This window comes from Acinonyx jubatus, chromosome X, assembly GCF_027475565.1.
Source record: "Acinonyx jubatus isolate Ajub_Pintada_27869175 chromosome X, VMU_Ajub_asm_v1.0, whole genome shotgun sequence".
NCBI classification, from domain to species: Eukaryota; Metazoa; Chordata; class Mammalia; order Carnivora; family Felidae; genus Acinonyx; species Acinonyx jubatus.
Window position 1 is genome coordinate 12413092 of NC_069389.1, and position 18521 is coordinate 12431612.

Genomic DNA, 18521 nt, shown 5'->3' on the forward strand with positions numbered 1-18521 from the left:
ATTTCTGTCCACACTAGGGACAAATGGAATTTTTCTGTGGTTCATCCATCCATCCATTCCCTCAATAAACATGTAGTAATCATCTATTTTGTGCAAGATCTTGGGACAGAGTGGTAAATAATACTTACTAGGACACTCTGAAGAGGGGAATGGGTCAAAAAATAAATGCACATAAGTGGGAGGAACTTTTTTTTTCCTTACAGTCTCCCAGTCCTGAGATAAATGCTCTGCCATTTTCATGAGAAGGAGGGAGAATACAGGGTCACAGCCTCCCCTTTCCTCACCTGCCCAAATGAGTCATGAAGGGCTCCGGCAGTCTCTACAGGATATACTGTCCGGACATATAGGCTAAGGAATGAAGCAAAACTCAGTTGGATGAATGTGAGCTGGATGTCTGGACTTTTTCCATTTGTTTTCAAAGGTCAGCTACACTAATGTGGAATATATGTGGGGAAAGGTGAGCTTTGGTCCTGGCAAGAGTGAAGGAAAGATTCAGATACTGTCCAAGGTGAGTGAAAGAAACTAGCTGTGTTTTGTCTTCAAAGAGGCCATATAATGTTGGGGTCAGCAATCATAAGGGGTGGGCATAATATGTCTGCCAGCCACTCACATCTGTTTAGTGAACGATTTGAATTCTAATGACATTCAAACTGGGTAGGGCAATTATACTTCCCAGTTCATGCCTATTGTCCTGGTATAGTTATTAACAGCATTCCCTTCTGCTCTCAAAAGTGTCCTAGGTTAGAAGATAAATTATATGGCCATGGTAGTAACTCAAGGAGAGAAAGTCAAGCCCCATCTGCATTCCCCATGGAAAAGTATGACCAAAATATGATTGTTATTAAAATCTTACATGTTAACATTTTGCTGGTGTGGGAAGTTGTAAATCTGCTGGAAAGAATACAGTTCAACAAACGTTGTTTCTGCAGGGCTTGTGTTAAGAGAATAAAAGAGACAGATATATGAATAGGACAGAGGACTCCTCTGGAAAAGTTTATGACCTGACAGGGTGACCCATAAAAAATAACATATGCTTGAGACTAAAGGCTCACGTCTTTGAAACTAAAATGCCAGAGCATGGAGGGACCTGGGGATAATTTTATCACCTCATTTTATAGATGAGGATGTTCTTTGCCGAGGTTCACATAACCTTTAGGTGCTGAGACTAGGGACTTTGCCTGGGACTGTCCCTGTTGATGTGTGTTTTCCCGGCATGACTAATAGCATACCCTCTTGATCTCAAGTTCCCCTACTATAGGGAGCAGGGCCTCCCAACTCAGACCAATATTTCTCTACTGCAGCACTCCTGACATCTGGTGCTGGGTAGCTCTTCATTGCGTGGGGAAGGAGCTGAGTCCTATGCCTTGAAGGATGTTTAGCACCATCCCACTAGAGGCAAGAAGCAGCCCCGCTCCCAGTTGTGACAGCCAGACTGTCTCTAGACATTGCAAAATGTCCCTTGAGAGGCATAATCACCCTGGTTGAGAACCTCTGCGCTAGACGGTGACCTTGACAATGGCCGGCCAGACTTTGCCAGGCCGCCACATAACTCCAAAATATAACTAACCAAGAATACTTTTATTTGCTTCCTTTTTATCTTTTTTGAACTCTTAATATGACAATCTCAAGAAGACTATTTAGGGCAAATACTTCAATGGGAAAATATTTATTTCAAAAAGCTGTCAGGCAGGATTGTTGTTTTCCATGTAAATTAACAACATTTTCTGTGAACAAAATACCCCCCACAGAAAGAGTATTAAATCTGAAATGTTGGTTCACAACTTTATGACAGGTTACAAATTGTATGGATTGCTATTTTAACCTGTTGCCCAAGTGGAAAACAAAAAGGAGAGAGGATATTAAATTATTTCTGTAATACTTGGAACCCACTTTTATTTTTTTTAAGTCTGTATTTAAATTCCAGTTAGTTACCATACAGTGTAATATTAGTTTCAGGTGTACAATATAGTGATTCAACACTTCCATACATCATCCAGTGCTCATCACAAGTGCACTCCTTAATCCCCATCACCTACTTCACACATTCCCCTACTCACCTCCCCTCTGATAAACTTTGGAACCTGATTTTAAAGTGATTATTTCTGGGGCACCTGGGTGGCTCAGTTGGTTAAGCATCTGACTTCCAACTTCTGCTCAGGTCATGATCTCACAGTTTGTGAATTCCAGCCCCATGTTGGGCTCTGTGCTGACAGCTCGGAGCCTAGAACCTGCTTCGGATTCTGTATCTTCCTCTCTCTTTGCCCCTCCCCTGCTTGCACTGTCTTGGTCTCTCTCTCTCAAAAATAGACATTAAAAACATTTTAAAAATAAATTAAGTGATATTTCTGAGTATGGTCTAAAAAAACAAAACAGGAAGAGACAATGCTGTCCCAAATTGTGAAATTGGTATTCTTCTCACACACCCCACTTTTAACACTTCCTTCTTTATTCTTTCCAACTTAGCATTACTATATTAAATTTTGCTGTCATTAAAAAGACTTACCTGTTCCCAAATAAGAATAATTTATTGATTCAAGTGATACATACTAAGTGGCTCCATGCCTACCTACCTGCTCCAGTGCTGGAGATGCATTGGTGATCCCTGGTCTCTGCCCTTGAGATGCCCATGGTCTGATGGGAACTCATTCACACCCAAGTGGACATCACTGATAACATTTAGTGCACAGTGGTTCTCAGACTTGAGCATACACCAGCATCGCCTACAGGGGTTGTTTCTGATTTGGTAGGTCTGGAGTAGGGCCCAGACAAGTTCTTCAGTGATGCTGATACTGCTGGTTCTGAAACAACACTTTGAGAACCATCGGTTTTATCTGATGGATATTTATGCATTAGGATTTAGAACCATTCAGCCACAGTGGTAACATGGCTTCTTTGACTTCTTCTCCCTCCAGTTGCCCCTGTCTTTACCCCTTTTCTTCCTCTTCTCATTCCCCTTTTCATTTCACATACTCAACATCCTTATGCTCCCTTGACCCTCCTTTATCAGACATCGGTCTTAAGGAAGAATTTGATATCAAACATCAGCATGGCATTAAAGTGATGTCTTACATTTTCCAGGGTAATTGGCATTTGGACATATCCCTGTTTGTGGAATGTGACACAATGTCTATGTCAACCTTTTAGGACTGATTTAGGCAAGTCTCCTCTGTATAGACATTCTTACTGTACCAGACCTATTGGTATAGGTGTTGCACACATATTGTCTCTGCCATATGGTGTACATATACACAAACATCAAACGAACAAACAACCATCTATATAATGAAAGGATGATTACTAAGGCACCTTTAAACCCTGATCTTTCATGATGATCTAAGCAAATCCAGGGTCTAGGTAAACCTTGTGGAAGTGTCAGAATTGTCCTTTCTTTTGTTTAGGTACTAATGACACTTAGAAGACACCACCGTTTTCTTCTCAGTTGGCAAAAGAACAAAACAGGTAGCCACCCTCCTACTTACTGGGATTATGAAAATTAATCTAAACATGGAAGTATGTGCAGAATGAAAAATTTGAAATTACACCTTTAACTTGAGGGCTGTTATTAAAGTTAAACCCTCTCACACTCAAAGTAATCACTAGGTATTAAACAATAGGAAAAAATACATCCTTTTAACAATTTTGATGGTTGCTTTCTCTTCACCCCACATTACTGGGGTTAATCTTTGATGAATAAAGGGAGAGAACGTATGATTACATCTAGTGTGTGAAGTTGAGGGAAATTCAGCATGAACACTCAACCTACCAATGAGTTTGTAACAGGTCATGTGTCTATTCATCTGGGTTAATGTCATGTGCAATTAATGACTGAATACTCTAATTGATAATTGATCTAGTTAACTTTTTAGCTGAGTGGTTGGACCTCAGTCCCAATTAGAACAGTGAGTAGAAAGGAACATATGTGTAAGTGTTATAACCAGTAAATCTGAGGAATAAAAAGGAAAAAGGTGGTGCAGGCAGAAACTGTCTTGCTTTTTCCCTATGCCCTGTCTCCATACTAAGGAGGAGAGGAGATGAGCCTTAGTGATGAGGGGACAGGAAGGGAAGGAGGAAGACAATTTCTATGTGGCCTAGAAGTTATATCTCAGGTAAGATATTTTTATATTACTCTGTGTTTTCCCTTCATACTTTGAAGAGTCCCACTCATCCTCTTACCATCTGACTGTTTTATTTTTTTACTTAAAAAAAATTTTTTTTTTACTGTTTATTTATTTTTGAGAGAGAGAGAGATAGAGTGTGAGCAGGATAGGGGCAGAGAGAGACACACACACAGAATCCAAAGCAGGCTCCAGGCTCTGAGCTGTCAGCACAGAGCCCGACGCGGGGCTCAAACCCACGAACCGTAGATTATGACCTGAGCCAAAGGCAGATGCTTAACTGACTGAGCCACTCAGGCACCCACCATCTTGCCATTTTAGAAGCCTGGTACATAATGATGGTACAGATTTAGCAGCTGGAAGAAAGCAATACTGGGTACCATTTCCAGACATATGATTGGTAGCCTTTTCATGATTTGAAACTGTTTGCAAAGCTACCAAGTATTTCCATGAGGATGAATTGTCCAATCAGAATGAATTGAAGTAGGCTAGAACAAATAATGGTAATCAACTGCTAATTATAAGACTTCCTGGTGTATTCTTTTTTTTGACAAGTACATTCTACCCCTTTGGCTCACCATAGTATTACATCAAAACATTGTGATAGATGGTGATGCTGAAAGCACTGAATATACCAATTGGGAATGTGTTTGGCTGTAAGTAACAAAACTCAACTTCTAAATGCCAGTGTATTAAGTTCTTTTCAAACATAAAGAATTTATTATCTTTACAGCAACACTGCAAGATAGTTATTATTATTATTATTATTATTATTATTATTTTAATGAGCCCAGGGGCGCTTGGGTGGCTCAGTCAGTTAAGTGTCCAACTTCAGCTCAGGTTATAATCTCATGGTTCACGAGTTTGAGCCCTGCGTCGGGCTCTGTGCTGACAGCTCAAAGGCTAGAGCCTGCTTTGGATTCTGTATCTCCTTCTCTCTGTGCTCTCCCCCTGCTCATACTCTGTCTCTTTTTCTCTGTCTCTCAAAAATAAATAAACATTAAAAAAATTCTTAATAAAAAATAACAAATAATAAATAAATAAATAAGCCCAGAGTACTTAAGTAACTTGCCTAAGGACACAATCTTAAAATAATAGCTTTTTCTAGAATTTTTCAAATCAGTAAAAGTTATAGCATTGCCTGAGAATATCACAGCTTCTAAATCAATCCAGAAAACTCAGGATCAGTTTCTGTGACCTGATGAAAGGTTCACATGGGCAAGTTCTTAAGTGGAACAGAGGCCCCAGGGGCAAGATTATTGTTTGGTCAGAGGGTACCCATGGGATGTGTATTTTGTACTTGTTGCATGTGGATATGTGAAGGTAAGGATTGCTTAGAGGTAGCTGTGGTTGGGTATGGGGAATCATGTGTGTCCTCTTGTGATAGATGTTATAGATTGTCTCAACACCCCTTTCTAACAGCTTTCACCCTTGCCGTCTCTTGTTATAAAGACTATAAAGCTTGAAACCTTATTTTCTAATGAGATATAAGTGGGCATCTACTGAGGGTGGTTCTGGGAAAGTTTTTTTCTTTCTGAATGCAAGAGAAGACTGTCAGCTGCCACGGTCCTCTATCCTTTCTTTCTGCCTGGAATGTAGATCTGACATGTAAAGCTAAAACCATGAAGGCAAAGGCCATTGTAACTTATTTTGTTCATGGAGCAGAAAGAGATGAAGAATGGGTGTTAGATGATATCATTCAGCCAAGGTTATCTGCCTTTGAACAGCTTGTCATAAGAAAATAAACCCCTATTTGCTTCAGCAACTGTAAGTTGAATTTCATGTTGTTTACTGTTGAATGCAATCCCAAGTGACACCCCCTCCCTGGGATAAGCCTCACCACCCCCAATAATGTTTTAATATGATAACCTGATGGACCAAAGGAAAAAAATAGTGTACTTGTCAGCAAAGTGATAGAAAGTGAAGCCTTGTAATACATGTAATTAACTTTGTAAATTATGAAGCATAAGTCATGCCTGAAAATTGTGAAACATAAGTTTGTATTTGTCTACATTGGTATAAGGAGGATAAATGTATAGAAACAGACAAAAAGAAACCAAAAACAACCTGTAGATTAGACTACTGTTTAACATATATTCATTCTTTATACCCCATTTCCACAAAACTTCATGGGAGGAGTGTATTTCCCTTCCCTGCTAGTGTTGTGCTTGGCCATGCTACTTGTTTTGGCCAATGGGATATGGGCAGAAGTGACAGCCATAGTCTAGGCTTTGAGAGATATCATGTATTTCTGTTCTACGCTCTTGCACTTTTGCCATAGCCATAAAAAGAGCATGCCTCAGGTAAAGAGGCATGGGCTAAAGAGGATGGGAGATGTGTGAAGCAGAGATGAACTGAACCCATAGCCTGGAGCCATACCCATCCAAGATCAGCCAAACTGTAGCTGACCCCAGGACGCATGAGTAAGAAATAAATATTTGTTATTGTACATCACTGGGTTTTGAGTTGGTTTGTTATGCAGCATTAGTGTGACAATAGCTAGCTGATACACACCTTGACAGCTTAATCTTACAAAACAAACTGGTTATTTTCGTTCTTTAACAAAAATTAGGATTGTAATGTCCAATAATGACATTCTAAGTAGAAAAAGCCAAGATTTACAAAGATACATTTTTATCCATTAAATCAAGTATATATTTGCTAAATCCCATTATTTCAGGAATTAGGCATCTTCCTCGACATAGCCAGTTGAAGTAGGCTTTCTGTTTCTTCCTAACAAGAATTTTAGTTGATCTGCTTCAATCCTTCTTCTGTTACACTATGATCAATAGTACTCTACTTTTTAAATTTTTGTTTAGACCAAAGAAAGCCTCTCTGATTAAAAAACACAAACTATTGGACAGAGAAAGATTTTCTTTGTTTGAAATTGCTATGTGTTCTAAATTCTATTCATTATCTATTACTGTGTAAAAAATTGCCCCAAAACTTCAAGGGCTGCAATGACAATAAACAGTAACAAACAATAAGCTGTTCCCGTATATTAGGAGTTCAGCGGTGGTTTGCTGAGTGCTTCCAACTCAGGGCATGTCATAAAGTTGCAGTCAAGATGCTGTCCAGTTATGTAGTCATGTCATGGCTTGACAGAGGCTGGAGGATCTACTTCCAAGGTGACTTACTCATGAGGCTCTTGCCATGTAGACCTCTCCATAGGGCCTCTGAGGATCCCCACGGCATAGCAGCAAGGTTCCCCAGAGCAAGTTATCTAAGAAAGCAATGTTTCTTATGACCTAACTTAAAAGATCACACTCTGTTAGTTTCACAGAATTCAATTAGTTTCGATGGTCCATTCTATTCAGTGTGGGACAGGATCCCTAAGGGTATGAATACCTAAGGATATGAATAGCAGGATCGCTGGAAAACATCTTGGAGGCTGGCTACCACACTTTCTAATATATATTTTCAACACAATCTCTCTGACTGCTCCAAGCATCTTCTCAAAACGGATTTACAATTTAAATGGTGGTTCTTTTTTTTAAAAAAAAATTATGTTTATTTTTTATTTTTGAGAGAGAAGAGAGAATGAGCAGGGGAGAGGCAGAGAGAGAGGGAGACACAGAATCCAAAGCAGGTTCCAGGCTCTGAGCTGTCAGCACAGAGCCCAGTGTCTGGTTCGGAACTACAAACCGTGAGATCATGACTTGAGCTGAAGTCAGATGCTTAACCGACTGAGCCACCCAGGTGCCCTTAAACTGTGGTTCTTAACCCCCACTCCCTGGGGACATTTGACGATGTCTAGAAATGTTTTTGGTTATCCCAAATGAGAGAGAAGAGTACTGTTGGCATCTAGTGAGTAGAAGCCAGGAGTGCTGCTACACATTATATGACGTACAGGATATTCTCCCCACAACAAAGAATTATTCAGCCCCAAATGTCAACAGCAATAAGGCAAAGATACTCTGCATTTAAACTATTACAGTTGGCTAAAATTTTAAAGTTTCCTTTTACAGATCCTTCAATATATCATATAAATACTGCTTTTCGTTTTCAGTCAAGTATAGTCAGATTAAGCAAAATTGAGTTATTATGATGCATGATCAAGTTGCAGATGCACAACCAAAAGGGATTGAGCAGGAGAAATGAATTTGGCCAAGATAACACACACATCCCTCCCCAGAAGACCTGTGTGTGTGGGGGGGGGGCCCTTTTATGTGATATTCTTGCTGAATTTGCAAAGGCAGCACCGAATAACTGCTATTTCATTGAGAACTCCCTGCCTACAACTAGAAACAGCCCTCGCTGGGTGACATTGTGAATTCTGAAAAAAAATCAATTGGGGGTTTTAAAGACAAGCAGAAGAAGAATGAGAAAGTGAATTCAATAGAGTTTTATTGACAACTTAAAGCTTATAGAGCTTTCTCTGTAACCCCTGACAAGTCTTCTTTGCATCCAAGGTTTATTTGAGTGCTTAAAGGGGGCTAAGATAATAAATCCATAACACAGTAGCTGCTTGTGTCAGAGACTGATCTCCTCCTTTCTCAGAAGTGCTTAGAAGCCAAGGAGGAGTGATTATCAAGCAGACTGCCAGATTTGGGGACAGCCTCAGGACTCTCTGTGCTTTCTAATAATTAGGGAGATAAAGAAAATCAGCCTCACCTCTAATCTTCCTTGCACAAACCAGGAAGAACTGAATTGGCTTCTGGGCAGTGTTCAGAGCCACTGGGACAATGAGAAAAGTCAGATTACACTGGATTTCCTGAATGTCTTTAGGCTAGGGCATGGGTAATGGTTCCCCCCAAAAAGGAAAAGTGTAAATGTATCTTTGCATTGAAAGTTCCACTTGGTGAGGCACATGGGTGGCTCAGTCGGTTGAGTGTCCGACTTCAGCTCAGGTCATGAGCTCTCAGTTTGTGAGTTCAAGGCCTACATTGGACTTGCTGCTGTCAGTCCAGTGCAGAGCCCATTTCAGATCCTCTGTCCTGCTGTTTCTGCCCCTGCCCCACTTGTACTCTCCCAAAAATAAATAAATATTTTTTTAAAAAAAGGAAAGTTCCACTTGGTGATGAATACATATGCCTATATTGTTAAGCTTGTTTTAGAAAATAGGACTTCATAAATAACTATAATATGTAGATTATATATAAACTATATATATTATTCTCTATATAATATATATTATATAGATATATAAAAATCTCTTCCTGTAAGCAGCATGAGGTGATCTCTGAAAATGGTTCATTATTCACTTGACCCAGAAAAGCCAACAAAATCATGCACATCAAGAGGTTCAAATCTTTGTGTTCACTTTAAGAACACAAGTGAAACTTTCCAGGCCATCCAGGGTATGCATCTCTGAAAAGCCACCAAATATCTCAAAGATGTCACTTTGCAGAAGCAGTGTGTACAATTCCATTGCTACAATGATGGGATTGACAGGTGCACCCAGGCCAAACAGTAGGGCTGGACACAGGGTCGGTGGCCCAAAAAGAGTGCTGACTTTTTGCTGCACATGCTTAAAAATGCAGAGAGTAATGCTGAACTTAAGGGTTTAGATGGAGCTTCTCTGGTCATTGAGCACATCCAGGTGAAACAAGCCCACAAGACACAGCATAGAACTTACAAGGCTCATGGTTGGATTAGCCCAAACATGAGCTCTCCCTGCCACATTGAGATGATCCTTACTGAAAAAAGACCAAATTGTTCTTAAACCAGAAGAAGTTGCACAGAAGAATAAGCTATCTCAGAAGAAACTGAAGAAACAAAAACTTATGGCCCGGAGGTAAATTCTGTATAAAATAAATGCAAATAAAAGCAAAAACAGAACAAAAAGATAAATATATAAAATTATTATTTTTTTCTTGCACAAGGAAAGCCATTGGAGGAATAAAACAATTCCTACAGGTCAGGGTACCTACAATGAGGAGAAGTCATTATCTCATTCCCCAGTTTAACATCTGCTTGGGCAGCAGAAGGTTGAGGTTGGAGAGAGAGAGATGTTACTTTATATGGAAGCAAGATCTTTGCAGATATGATTGACTTAAGGATCTTCACAGTATCACTAGGCTGAAATCAAGGCATCAGCAGGCCTGGGCTGCCTCAAGAGGTTCTAGGGGTGATCCATTCCTTGCCTCTTCCAGCTTCTGGTGGCTGCCAGCGTCCTTGGTTTGTGGCTGCATCACTCCAACGTCTGCCTCTATGGCCATGTTGCCTTCCCTTCTTTTGTGTGTCAAATTTCCCTCTACCTCTCTCTTATAAGGATATGTGTGATTGCATTCAGTGCCCACCCTGATAATCCTGGATAATCTCTCCATCCCAGGATTCTTAACCACATCTGCAAAGATCTTGTTTCTGTATAATGTAACATTTACAGCTTTCAGAGATTAGGACCTGATATATTTTGTGGGGACATTTTTCAGCCTACCACACCAATATCTTTTTCCACCCCTAGTCTTTCCAGGGTTCAGCCCTACACCCTATTTACTTATCTGTTGCACATCTGCATGCATGTGCCCGCACACACGTGCACACACACACGCACACACACACACACACACACACACACATCTTTCTCTCTCTTTTTCCTCAATAGAGCTTGGTGAACCAAATCTTTGCCACTTAAAACTTATTAGCCTGGAGGGCTCTATGTTTGCATTCTACCTCTAGAAGCAGTGTTGCTGGTGAAGTAGATACTTCTAATGCAGCAAAGAAAAGGAAGAAAAACAAAGGAGAAAGTTAACTTTCTATATAGAAAGAGGTTAAATACCGTTATTTTTCTTTTGAAGAAATAATATGGTATAGTCAAGAATTTGTTTTAAAAATTGAGTACAGAAATATGTTACCAGAGAGGAGGCTAATGATTGCTTGTCCCCAAAGGGAAAACTTGACTGAACTCTTTTGGTTGGAATTCTATAAGCCAAAAATATAAATGCTTCCCAGGAGTCTGGCAGATGCTGAGTCTTCTTCTCCTCACATTTGTCTGTCCAGGAGACATACTTGTTTTCAGTCAATAAAGAAACAAGGAGCTCTTTCTGAAACTTTTACTTTGAAGGCCAGAAATTAAATGTATACTGTTTATCTGAGGCTCAATCTATGCACATTTCATGTAGCTCCTTAGCTATGGTTGAAAGACTTTCTATTGCCCAATGAGTTTCATTAATACAGAACTGACATGTCTAACCACAGGAGCAGCACTTCCTGAAATCAATGCACTTTACTAGTACAAGAAAAGACAAAAATATTCAGCTATATAGAAGTGAAAAGGAGTTTATTTTGAAAAAAAAGTTAAAGCTACAAGAGATCTGAGGTTATGTAGTAAGCTTATTCAGTTTACAGATGAAGAAATGGATGCTCCAGAAAGATCATCAGATGTATCAGTCAGCTATGGCTGCATAACAAACACCTGTAGTATCTTAGCAGCTTACAATAAGCATGTATTTAGCTAATGCATTTCTGGGCATTTGCTGATTTGGGGTTTGGTTGATCTAGGTTTTTTGTGGCTAGAGGAGTTCTGTTTTCACATTTTATGTCCTTGGGTTTGCTCCAAATGACTCTTATCTTCCTTGAACCAGTGGCTAACTGGAGGAGGTTTTCCTTTAGTAATGGCAGAGGCACAAGAAAGCAAGTAGAGGCACAGAAGGCCTTTTAAGTCCTGGACTTGGAACTGAAAGACTATTATTTCCACCCACAAGTTATATTGGCCAAAGTAAGTTCCATGGCCAAGCCCAAAGTCAAGGGGCAAAGAAATATTCTCTGCCCACTATGAGGCACTGCTGAGGGTATGGATTTAAGAAGGGATGAAGAGATAGGGTTAACCATTTAATCATGCATACAAAATTTGCCTATGGTCAAAGAATTCAGGTCTCCTGACCCACCCACCCCCACCAATCCAGGGCTTTTCCCATTAACCAGGCAGGTGCTCAGTGGAGCATACAATAGATATATTTAAAATACACTCTGGAGATATAAACTCTGAAGATGACACAACACTGCCCACCTAGTTACATTTATTTTATATAGATTTTTCTATTTTCTGTTCACATAATTAAAAGCCATTCATACATTTCCACAATTATTATCTGGAAAGGCATATGACATTGATGCATGTGAAACATGGTATCGTTTTCATTCAGTATCAACCCAAGTTTCTCTAGCCTAGGGTACTAAAGTGGTCATGATAGAAAGAAAAGTTCAGACTTCACTGATTGCTTTGCAAAGTCCTTTCTGGTGACTCATGAGAAGCCTTCTTGTCTTCCTCTTGAACACCTCAAGAACATCTGCTACTTGGTGCTATTCATCATTACAGCCAGCCTCTCTGGGACACCCAGGTGCCCCAGAACTGTGAACCCTCAAGTTGCCAAAGAGACATTGTGTTCCCTGCAGCCTTCTTCCACAGTCCTCAGCAGAGCTATAGTACAATGCATCCTGGACCTACATATTCAGAATTTCTCATGAAAATGGGTTCCTACGTGGTTCCTATTATCCTATTTCTCCAGAGAGTTCAAACATAAGTATGCAGGCCCTGGCCAGAGACCTATATTCAAAAGACCATTTTTGACTCTTCCCTAGGTGATAGAGCAACTTCCTCTTCCTTCAGCCAAGTGTGTTTATGCAAATCAGTTTATAGATATATAAATTCACCAGACATATCTGAGCCACAGTTAAGGCCTAAAATAAGATTGTTTTCATATATTTTCTTTGAAGAATGAGCTCTCAGATTAGCATAAAAAATATTGTTGCCCAAAATGGAATTCAGCAAAGGTGTGAGTCAGTCATTTCCATTAGGAAAAGGAAATTAATGATAAATAGCTGATTTTAGTGATTTGCTTTGTAGTTCTCTTCCCCCTTAGAGATTATTACTTGAAATTTTTAAATGGTTTCTAAAATGCAATTTATAGAAAACTTCTTAGTTTCACAGGGCATAGCTAAGTTGAATTGGAACATGGCAAACCCATTTAATTTTGCTGAAAATGCATTTAGAAACTGAGTCTTTCTGCTAAATGCTTGTGCATAGTCCCAAAGGTCATTTTTTCTCTGTTGAGATAAACTCTCAACGTGGCCCTAACGATGTAGATGAAATGGGGATTTAAATCTCAGTTTTCCATTTCAGTTGAGATCTGTACCTTGTTTCCCTTTGGCTAGAAAGACAAAATGGAAAGCCCATATTAGCAAATGCTTTCCTCCTTAGGTACCGCTTTGCCATGAGGGATCTGGCTTAGCCCTTTTCAAACATTTTAAACACTTCTGAGACTCATCTATCTCAATGCTGTACTTTTATGCTGAACTCTTGAAAATTACTATCTTCTGTATATATTCACCAACCAAAGAGATAAAAGCAAAAAAATTTTTTCTTTTCTAAATATAAAATCATACTCTATTAAGTATGGTTTTACAAACTGTGCATGCCTCCCAGGTATTGTGATTCACCCATGTGGAAAAGCACTGCCCTTCCTCAGTCATTTTTTAAGCCCTGTCCCAGACTACCACTGAAGCGGTCACTGTCTGTGCCTCACCCATGTCTAGTTGGGTCTAAGCATTTTAGTGGATGGATCTGATTTCTAGCTGACAAGATCTCATCTCTTTTCCTGAGAACTGTCTCTGGCCACTGCAGCCCTCTCTGACAATTCACAAGGCAGGCCAAGAAATTATCACCCCTCCAGCTCCCCTAGCAGTCTTCAAGCAATGTCACATGGGAATTGGTGTGTAAATAACACAGCTCCCTTGCCCCTCCAGTAGGATAATTCTGAGCCATGTGTTCTACACTGGCTCCCAGACTTCCCAGTGTGATTGAGCTCGTCACCCACGGTGGAAAGTTGCTTGGTAGTGTACCCTTTATTCATTCCTTCCCTTCCCTGACACACTTCCCCACTCACCTGCCAGAACTTGCTTAATTATCTTACAAATAAATTATGTGCACTAAAATTCACGACTCAGGGCCTGCTCCTGGGGAAATTAAACCAATCAGGTAAGATCACGAAACACATTACATCCTGATAACAGCATCGAGTAGGATATTCTGGACACTGGGAGTACAAAGATATATAGGATATGGTCCCTACTCTTATGTTTAGAGTCAAGTTGGGGAAAGGTTTGATATATATTAATAGAGGTGTTATATAGGGTCTAGGGACAGTTTCATTACTTTTCAGCTCTGTGACCTCAGTTTTGCCATCTGAAAAATGGGGCATTGTGAGGATTAAATGAAACAGTATATATAAAATGCCTAGGATGGTACCTGTCAAATGGTAATGATTAAATATTGAATTCCTAAGTCATGCACTAAGGTACCCTGGCACACTGCAGTAAATTCACGAGAGTACAGCAGGATAGTTTGTCTGTTTGTTTCCAAGTTTATTGAGGATTCATTGACAAATATAATTGTATATATTTAAAGTGCACAATGTGATGATATGATATACATATACATTGTAGCATGATTACCAAGATCGAGAGAACTAACAGATTCATCACCTCACATAGTTAACTCTTTCACGTATGCTTGTGTGTGAGTGGTGAGAATGCCTTATATCTCTTTTCCACAACTTTCAAGTATACAATACCATTTATTAACTGTGGCCACCATGCTGTACATTAGATCCTCTGAACTTACTCATCTTATAACTGGAAGTTTGTACCCTTTGACCAACATCTCTCCATTTGCCCCTTTCCTCGGCCCCTGACAACCACCACTCTATTATGTTTCTATGAAATTAGCCTCTTTTTTTTTTTTTGGTTCTACATATAAGTGATACAGTATTTGTCTTTCACTGTCTGCCTTATTTCACTTAGCATAATCCCTCCCAGTTTCATCCATGTTGTCACAAATAGCAGGCTTTCCTTCTGTTTGATGGCTGAATAATACTTTCGAGTGTGTGTGTGTGTGTGTGTGTGTGTGTGTAGTATGTGTATACATTATATATAACCACATTTTGTTTATCCATTTATCTGCAAAAGGACTTTTAGATTGTTTCCAGAGCTTGACTGTTGTGAATGATGCTGCAATGAACATGTGACTGCAGATATCTCTTTGAGATACTGATTTCTTTTCCATTGGATATATACCCAAGAGTGAGATTAGTAGGATATTTTAAATTTTTGAGGGAAACTCAGGGCTGTGCAACATCTTTTGGACACTATGCAAACTAGTACCTTGAGTTAGTTCACAGTTTCAACATTAGATCTGGTGACATCACTGTTGAAAACATGATGTCTTTGCAAACCTGGGTGTTCAACAGTTGTTGTGGTAAAAACTAAATAAATACCAAGTGAAAATCAATGTAGAGGGTGGTGATAGCCAATCCTATTCCAAAGTCTGAGAAATTGTACAGTGCCCAGCAGGTGCACATATCCCATTTGGAAGTAATTGTGGTTACTTAAGACTGAAATTTTCAAAAAATTATTTATATGCATTATTTTTTTCCAAACAGCTGCTAAATTGTTAGGATACAAGTATTTAATAAGTTATTTGGACTTAACTACTTAACAAATGGAATTGTTAGGTGTTTCTTTTGGCCTAGAAATCCCATGAAAAATTACAGAGGCACAGAGTACTGTGAACTGAAAATATTTTGGAACCTCCAGTGTATTATATTTTAGCTATTTAAATACCTAATTGAAAACTGAAGTGAATTAAAAATATTTGGCACATGTAACTCTAACTGTATCAGTCTACTACTTAAAAATCTCAGTGTCTTTGCATGCTTACCAAGAAAACACCAAATTTCTCAGACCATTATTGTAGACCTCCCATGTTCCCCACCTCCCGATGTACCTTTTAGGTTTAATCTTCCATCAGTATCATCTGGCTAAACCAAAATATTCATCATTCCTGGAGTTATGACTTGCCCTCTCTACTACCTTCTTTGCCCAAAATGCACTCTCTTTTCTGCTTATGGTATTCTGCCAATTATTCAAGAATCTTCAAACCCAAAATAAATTCTGTCTCTTGAACTGAAGAAATTCATCTTTCTCTTCTGCCAGAAGAATTTCTCATGCTTAGAACATCTATAGTCATATTATACAGCTCTTGGGAACATTTATCTCCTATTCCCTCTTATTTTCTTTTCTCCCTATTAAATGGAAAGTTCCCATATGGTAAGGACCATTTATTCCATGTGTTTCTATGCACTGTAATGTTACTACCTCTCAAGGTATCATTGGAATGTATTGGTGAATGGAAGGATGGATGCATGGGTAGATGAATGGCTGGATAATAAACTGATGGATGGATAAAAATATCGATGCATAGATGGAGGATGGTGACTAGTAGATGGTAGATGAACAGGTAGGCGGATGAATGACTGGATATGTGAATAAATGTTACAGCAGTTTGAAAATCCAGTTTTCCTAATATTTTAGTCCCTCATAGCCATAAATTACCGAGGGATTATAGTCAATTAACAATCCTTTTACCATTCCATGCCTTATTAGAACTCTAACATCTCTTCTCATCATATCATGAATTAGAACAAATCTCTCCTACTCACCAATAAGATTTACTTCTCCCAGTCGGATTTACACATCTCCCAGTCAGTTCCTTTATCAAATCATTTGATTTGTCTGTCCAAAAAATAAGTATATAGATTATACATATAATTTTTATTATATATAATGTATTTTGTATTATAGCCACATAAAGGCAGGGTGATTATAGAGAAAAATCAAGCCTCCCCCTAAAATGTGGGAATTAGCCAATTTCATACAAATATGGTTCAAGAGACTATAATGGAGTGGACGATAAATATAAAACACAAAATGTGACAATGATCTTGGGAAAGGGAACCACTGTTTATTGAGCCTCACTATGTGTTATTTCATTCTCACAACTATCTTGTGAATTAGAGGTTATTATTCCTATTTTCTAAATGATAAAATAGAAATATAGAGAAGTTGTGAATCTAGCGCAATGTCACACATTTTACATATGGGGAAAACAATTTTGAGAGTTGCACAGTTATTACCAATTTAACATGGCTTAGACCCATGCTTTTGACCCCTCGCCATGTCGGGGTGCATACATGGATACCCAACAGTGAGAACTAGGAAGAAAGCTTTAAACAGAGAAAAATTGGTATAGATTTGTCCTCTATTCCCCAGTCTGTACACCCTAATAACATCGACAGCTTGAACCCAGGAGCCGTAACAATTATAGTTTTCCACTTTGCATTTCAGAGAATCAAGGAGTAGAAAGGGGAGCAAACTGAGGAGAGAGGAAAATGAAGAGAATGGAAGACAAGAGGGTCCTGGGAAATCTGCAGAATTAATGTTACCAATGGCAGAAGCAAAGAATCATTCCCTGTCACCTTTCCCCCACCAGGCCTGTTGAGTATATTGATCAGACTTTATTCCATGGCCTCAGCTCAAAAGTTAAAGTGGATCTTGAAGGCACTTAACAGCTGGAGGTTCTCGGCTAACCATACTCCTTGTAGCTGAACAACACATCTGAGAAGTTCATTTCCATGGATACCATGGTTCTTCTGATGAAATGTCTCCTAGGAAAATGTCATGGTTGGGAAATGGAAGAAGAGAAATAGGTAAGCTCATAGGAGACCTGATTTCTGACTGAGCCCCAGTCAACATTAGTTTACTGTGACCATCTCTTAACCTCTCTGGGTCTCAGTTTTCTCAGCTAAAAAAGGGCGGGATCCTATTTTAAATCTAAGAAATATTTGATTCCAGGTAGCATGAATTCTCATCTGGAAATCCCATGGAACTAACATGGTATTAAGAGCCTGGACTCTAAGGCAGATTGCCTGTGTTTGAAATCTGGTCATAGCACTAATCTTGGGTGAATTATGAAAATCCCTCTGGGCTTTGGTTTCCTCCTCTTTAAAATGGGACTAATAATAGTGCATACCTACCTAATAGGAGTGAAAATCAAGAGAAGGAAGCATTTAGAATAGTGCCTGGCACATAGTGACTACTCAGCAAATGCTAGTTATAACTCCCATCCCCTAGCTGCACACGTACCCACATACAAAATCCTCGTAAAAGGACCCAAAGCTTAGGGACGCCTGGGTGGTTCAGTTGGTTGAGTGTCTGACTTTGGCTCAGGTCATGGTCTCATGGTTGACGGGTTTGAGCCCTGCATCGGGCTCTGTGCTGACAGCTCAGAGCCTGGAGCCTGCTTTGGATTCTGTGTGTGTCTCTCTCTGCCCCTCCCCAGCTCGCACTCTGTCTCTCTCCGTCTCAAAAATAAAATAAACATTAAAAAAAAAAAAAAGGACCCAAAGCTTAGAGTGAGAATTTAAGGAGCAAATGGTTCCAGGTTAGGCCCAGCAGCAGCTGCATCCAAGGAAGAACTTTAGCCCTGCTTTTTGTATATCCTTGTTTCTGAGAAAGGATAGAAAGCATTTTTCTCCCAGAGTACAGTTGGTGTTGCTTCTGGATTGCCTAGTAACAAAAGCTTCTCCTCATTCGTTCTCTGATCTGATTGTTTTCACCTCAGTGATT

General features: G+C 39.4%; 1 pseudogene; it reads left to right on the top strand.

Annotated features, from left to right (window-relative positions):
• Positions 1 to 4284: 4284 nt before the first annotated feature.
• On the top strand, positions 4285 to 14385 carry LOC128311559 (60S ribosomal protein L17-like; annotated as a pseudogene).
• Positions 14386 to 18521: the final 4136 nt, after the last annotated feature.